At 42.1% G+C, this 6494-nt stretch overlaps 1 long non-coding RNA gene across 3 annotated transcripts; it reads left to right on the forward strand.

Moving 5' to 3' along the window:
- Nucleotides 1–72: 72 nt before the first annotated feature.
- On the forward strand, nt 73–1585 carry LOC130565038 (uncharacterized). 3 transcript variants are annotated; one of them, XR_008964327.1, is made up of 5 exons: nt 73–415; nt 630–698; nt 836–989; nt 1170–1242; nt 1473–1585. It is a non-coding gene; the product is annotated as an uncharacterized LOC130565038 (long non-coding RNA). The 3 variants fall into 3 exon arrangements; XR_008964328.1 differs by having other exon boundaries at nt 73–271; XR_008964326.1 differs by having other exon boundaries at nt 73–698.
- Nucleotides 1586–6494: the final 4909 nt, after the last annotated feature.

Raw genomic sequence — 6494 nt, forward strand, 5'->3', positions numbered from 1 at the left:
TGGCGTCATAAGCTACGCCCATGTACAATACGTCACAACAAGAAACCCGGTTAAACGTACGCATGTGCAAAATGGCGCTACTTCCTGCGGCAGTCTGGGATTTTATAATACGAAATAATGCTATCTTTCGTTTTACTAATAGACGATTTCACGTTTGTAAATGATGTCTAGGGTAAATAAATTAAATCCAGGCCAACCCTAAGTTCGCCAGGAATGTCTAATATAAGGAGCTGATTTTCGTCATCAAAATAGCCGTATAACGCTCGTATTGGTTAGTTATAAAAATTGTTAATAAAAACCATAATACCTTTCCTCATTCATTTATTTAAAGAGATCAATTCATAATTTTAGGATGTTTGATACTACCCTACCCAAAAATGGTTCAAATTTAAATAAACAATTACATCTTGGTATTGTAAGTCACTCTTAACATATTTTTCTTTAATTCATAATATTGATTAAATCTCCTTAACATGTCCTACTTATAAGAGCCCAAACAAATGAGCTCAACAGTTCTCTATGCAGTAGCATACGCATACATAACTGTAACAGAGAAATAGTTTGTTTTGATAGATTTATATGAATTTTGTAACATGGCATTGATCTTATGGCTTTCTTTATCAACACAGTCTGATTAGCATATGTATCCAGGTCTTCAGATACTTAAAAATGGATAAAAAAAAGACATGCTTCACCAGGTAATTTTGTATTTATTATTCTACAAAACAATTACATTTGAACAAATCAGATTAAATTAAATAAAATCAAACAATTAAATCAAATTATTCTTTTATCATGGCATGGACCTTTAACCCTTGCTTTTCATTACAATTAGAAATGAATGTGTCCAGGTCCTCTGCACATTCAAATAGGAAGGCATCTCTTGCTTCTAAATCGCCCCGCAGGTATTCTTCGAACAGTCTTTGTTGGTTTTCGTCATCCATCTGGAGATAGGCAGGTTCCATCTCCTCCCCACAGAAAAATGCACGGTGAGTCTGTACCCAGGACCATGCAGGACCGATGTCCTGTACAAACCTACACTTTACGTTCTTTTCAGAGACCTGTTAAAATAGAGAATAAGTCTGTGTTTGATGTTTGGGGTATTGTTGTAGGAGAAAATATGCATGTCCACTAAAAAAATTACCTCATCATTGTCCTCTTGTTGACAGACCACATGGTGCCTAGGGGTGACTCTTTTGTGGTGGTAGACTCTGACACACTGGAGACAGACTCAAGGGTTAGGTAAATGGAATATTTGTATAGCATCTCTCATCTTTCAAAGCATTCAGAATCAGAAAGAGCTTTATTGCCAAGTGTGCTTAGGACACGCAAGGAATTTGTCTTCAACACTTTATTCAACAACATTCTGTGTCCTCTGTGAAGACAGTACCGATTAAAATTCTAGAAGGAAACATTTACAGTTTGAATGTATTACGATTTCATTTCAGTAACCAGTTGTGTGTACCTTGCAGGTGACATGCTTTCCAAAATCAAACGAAACCACCACCTGCGGAGCTGAAGGATGTCTACCTAACAGATAAAACACAAAGCTAAGAATGCAGTTGAAAAACTTATTGGAAAAAAGAAACTGAGAATTTGAGGTTGTCACCTGACTGAAGTCAACAGTCCAGTCCAGGGCCATATACAGTGCATACTAAAAAAGACAAGAAATATCATTGAGAAAATGAAAACACTAAAATTTAGTCACCACAACACAAATCTTTTGCCATCACCATAACTGCCCATACTCTATAAATTCACAACTTGCCATCAGCATGAACGCCACAATCCGGTCCCTCTCCCTGGGTAAGCATATTCTGTCAAACAAGCATGTAATTTATCAAGATGTAATTTATAATTAATAAAACCATGAACAAGGACTGAAAAAAATGGTGACTGCATTCCTGTACCTTAGCTTTGATGACCTTCCAGGAAGCAAGCGTAGTGCAATTGAGCTTTAGAAGAAAATATGAAAAAAACGACAAAATATTTAGATTTTTTTGTTAAACTGGAAGTCATTTCAAGCAAAGTGGTATGGTGCAGATTCAAACACAGATTGGAAATTAGTAGAACTGAGCAGAAGTGGGGCAGCCAAGTGCAAATAATGCAACCATAAAACCAACCTGGAAAGTTGAATCAAGTGAATTTTTACCACGTTAAAACTAAAAATCCTATTACACCAGATGATGTGCACATGAAGTCATGATTTTTTAACATTAAATGTTTACATTTTCTACATAAAGACAACTGGCAGCCATCTTGCAGCACGGACATTCAAAGCGTCCATCCCTGCAGAACTGCTCTGCATCTGACTGGCTTGGACCCAAAATGCGTAGGATGCTGAAAAACATTGACATGACATTTACGTTAATAAAGAAGGCACGTGTGAAGGTAGAAAATTCATACCAACCACGTAACAACATTGATAGCAAAAGATTACGTGTGCCACGACACAATCCTTGTGAATTTACTGATGCATTTCAATCAAGCATACATAATATAAATACTTTTGAAATTACACGATTATTTTACTTACCGACATGGCAATAATACTTAATTCACCTCACTTTCTGGATGCTTCTGCTTCCTTTTCGTCTTCTTTTTGGTTTTATTTCAGGTAACACAAACAATAATCTATTATCTATGTCTATCTATTATCTATTATCTGTCTATTATCGCCACCTACTGTGTTGGCGTCATACTGCTTCAATGTTAATGAGAATGTGACGTATTTTGACATGGGCGTGGCTTATGAAATCACACTTGGATGTGGGACGGGTTAGTACGGAGCCCGTCTGGTCACCCCTCGGAGAAAAAAAAACAAGACCCGCAAATCCGTGGCCACAGTTTTGTAATTCGTTCCCTCAGTTTACAAAACCGTGCTCTCGGATTAATAAACTGTACCCACGAGTTTACAATCCGTGCTCTCGGTTTTGTAAACCGTCCCCTCAGTTTTTGAAATCTGTACCCACGAATTCATAATCTGTGCCCACGTTTTCGCAATCCGTGCGCACGGTTTTGCAAACTGTAGCCTACTCGCGGAAGTGAAGCCTCTGTCTGTCAACAGAACAAGCTCCTTCCTACAGGAACATTAACCAATATTGTATACTGTTTTATATATAAATTGTCCTAATGTGTTTACACACGAGTGCGTGGCGCATATAAAGCATGCGTTCATTGCCGCGTTTCACTGGCATAAAGTTGGTTTGACATTAAACTTTCGTGAATTTAGGGACCATCTCTAAAGTACACATTAAAATACCTTTTTCCAACTTCAATGGCATTTAAAAGGAATGATTTATAGCCACAAAACTAACTGTACAGTGTTCATGTGTGTGTCAGCTATAATGCACACCTTTTAGATTATTTATATTTATTATAATAAACAGTTAAATCAAATGCAAATATTCTTATGTGTTTCACAGCTGTATGGGCTCATACATAAATATACACATTTTAAAGCTCAATAGCATTTAAAGGGAATGACTTCCCTGACTAACTGTAAAGTGTTCATGTGTGTGTGAGATAGAATGCACACCTTTTAGATTATTGATATGTATTAAAATAAACCGTCAAATCACATGCAAACATTCCTATGTGTATAATGGTCTCATACACAAATATACCATTATTTAAAGCTCAATAGCAATACGTATAGGAATATGTACATATGATTTGATGGTTTATTTTAATACTCAATAATCTAAAAATTGTGCATAATAGCTGACACACACATGAACACTGTACAGTTAGTTTTGTGGCTATAAATCATTCCCTTTAAATGCTTTTGAAGTTGGAAAAGGGTATTTTAATGTGTACTTTAGAGATGGTCCCTAAATTCACGAAAGTTTAATGTCAAACCAACTTTATGCCAGTGAAACGCGGCAATGAACGCATGCTTTATATGCGCCACGCACTCGTGTGTAAACACATTAGGACAATTTATATATAAAACAGTATACAATATTGGTTAATGTTCCTGTAGGAAGGAGCTTGTTCTGTTGACAGACAGAGGCTTCAATTCCGCGAGTAGGCTACAGTTTGCAAAACCGTGCGCACGGATTGCGAAAGCGTGGGCACAGATTATGAATTCGTGGGTACAGATTTCAAAAATTGAGGGGACGGTTTACAAAACCGAGAGCACGGATTGTAAACTGGTGGGTACAGTTTATTAATCCGAGAGCACGGTTTTGTAAACTGAGGGAACGAATTACAAAACTGTGGCCACGGATTTGCGGGTCTTGTTTTTTTTTCTCCGAGGGGTGACCAGACGGGCTCGGTAGGTAGGTTAGACATCCACCGCACTCGGTTTATCCAGAAAGAGACGCAGCTCGGTTTGCTTTTATTACCACACACAGCGCCCCGTTGCGTTCAGTGTGCTTTACTGCGCCTCTTTATCTAATGCATAATATGTCCCCAAATGTCATAGAATGCACTTGTTGAACCTTTTAAATGACAGTAGTTGTTTCACATAAGAAGCAACACGGTCATTATCTATAAGAAACCAACTTTTAATATTTTTAATCCTGACCTCCAGTCATGATGAAGGATTTCTTTTTACAGCCTACAATTTAAAAAAAATAAAATAAAGCTCTAATAAATGGTTTTAGACAGAGGCTTGGGTGTGTTAATTTACAGTAAACCGCGGGCTTATTGCTTGTATAAAGCGATTATATACCTGGCAAGGTTGCATAAAATAGACGCACGCAGCAAATAAACTGAGCCATGTAATTCTTCATAGTCGATAATACACAGACAAACAACACTTAATCTAAAATCTTGCTGTAATAAAGCTCAATAAAACGGAAGGAAGGAGGCGGGAACCGGCGAACATTTAAACACTTTAATCAAAAATAAATCAACAATAAACAGCAGTAAAACCAGGCCGGCAGCCCCTCACGGACGACTGCCGGCCACACGAACGTAAACAAAACATAACTGTCCGGGCCCGGTCCTCTCTCGCCATATGCTCCTGCCGCTCGGCCTTTCATGCTTCCGATCTCCTCCGTGGGAGATACGAGGCCGGTGGCGCCCAGCTGACGCTCATTATCAATCGCGTCACCGGCCTCGCTTGCTCCTCCCACGGCTCTCGTCACACCTCCCTCATCACATACCCTCATCGCCCCTCACAGGCCGGGGGGGTACCCACAGGACTGTGCCTACTGGCCCCAGCGCCTGGGGGTATGGACCGACGAGACGAGAGAACGGAGACGGAAGCACCAGGGGCGACAGGGGCGGGAGAGGGGAGAGAAGAAAAAAAAATTAGTCCGGTTCCCCGACACGCTGTCGCTCGGCCCTCAACCAGCCGAGAGGCTCTTCCTCGCGGTGCCATGCGGTGGTACTGGATGCTCCCTCGCTCCTCCTCCGCCCCCTGGTGGCCGGCGATGGCTCCTCCGGATGAGGGCAGCCAGCAGGAAAGTCCCCCGCTTCCTACTCCTCCCCTACGCGGCGGATGGCAGCAGGCTCCGGCCCATGGCAAGCGGGGCTGACTCCTCCGCTCCCTCCCGGAAGGCAGCCACCCCACCTCAGACCCAGGGGCACGGCAGCGAGGTCCTCGTGTCCTGGCGGCCGGCAGTGGCTCCTCTGACCGAGGGCAGCCGGCAGCAGGTCCCCCGCTTCCTGCTCCTCCCCGATCCGGCGGACGGTAGCAGGCTCCGGCCCAGGGCAAGCGGGGCTGACCTCTCCGCTCCCTCGCGGACGGCAGCCACCCCACCCCACCTCAGACCCAGGACATGGCGCGAGGTCTTCGCCCCGTCCGGGCACACGCTCCAGCACCACCGCCTCGGCACCGCGATCCCCCTAAGCGGCGAGGACTCTGACAGCATGTCCCTCCTTCCTCCCGGGTTTTGGCACCACTGTAATAAAGCTCAATAAAACGGAAGGAAGGAGGCGGGAACCGGCGAACATTTAAACACTTTAATCAAAAATAAATAAACAATAAACAGCAGTAAAAACCCCTCACGGACGACTGCCGGCCACACGAACGTAAACAAAACTTAACTGTCCGGGCTGGTCTGCTATGCTCCTGCCGCTCGGCTTTTTATGCCTCCGATCTCCTCCGTGGGAGATACGAGGCCGGTGGCGCCCAGCTGACGCTCATTATCAAACACATCACCGGCCTCGCTTGCTCCTCCCACGGCTCTCGTCACGCCTCTCTCGTCACACTTGCATTTTTTTCTTCCAATAATGTCTTTTTGAAATTGTTCTCACCTTTGTAAAACCACCAGCCGCAGATATCCTTGCATAATTTTCTTTGTTAATGATGCCTTTTTCAACTGTAAAACATAAACACAAAGTAATAACAAAGCTTTTCAAGTAACATTTTAAAAGCAAATGCATTAAATTTAATGTAATTATTGATTTCTGAAAAGAACGGTTCTTTTGAATCGATTCCAAACGACTCATTTGAACAGATGGCAACTCGGCTTTATGTTGTGACTTATGAACAAGAGACAATTTAACTCAAGCACTATAAAGCAATATAACAGCACAAC

Source organism: Triplophysa rosa, linkage group LG14 (assembly GCF_024868665.1).
Source record: "Triplophysa rosa linkage group LG14, Trosa_1v2, whole genome shotgun sequence".
Lineage (NCBI taxonomy): Eukaryota > Metazoa > Chordata > Actinopteri > Cypriniformes > Nemacheilidae > Triplophysa > Triplophysa rosa.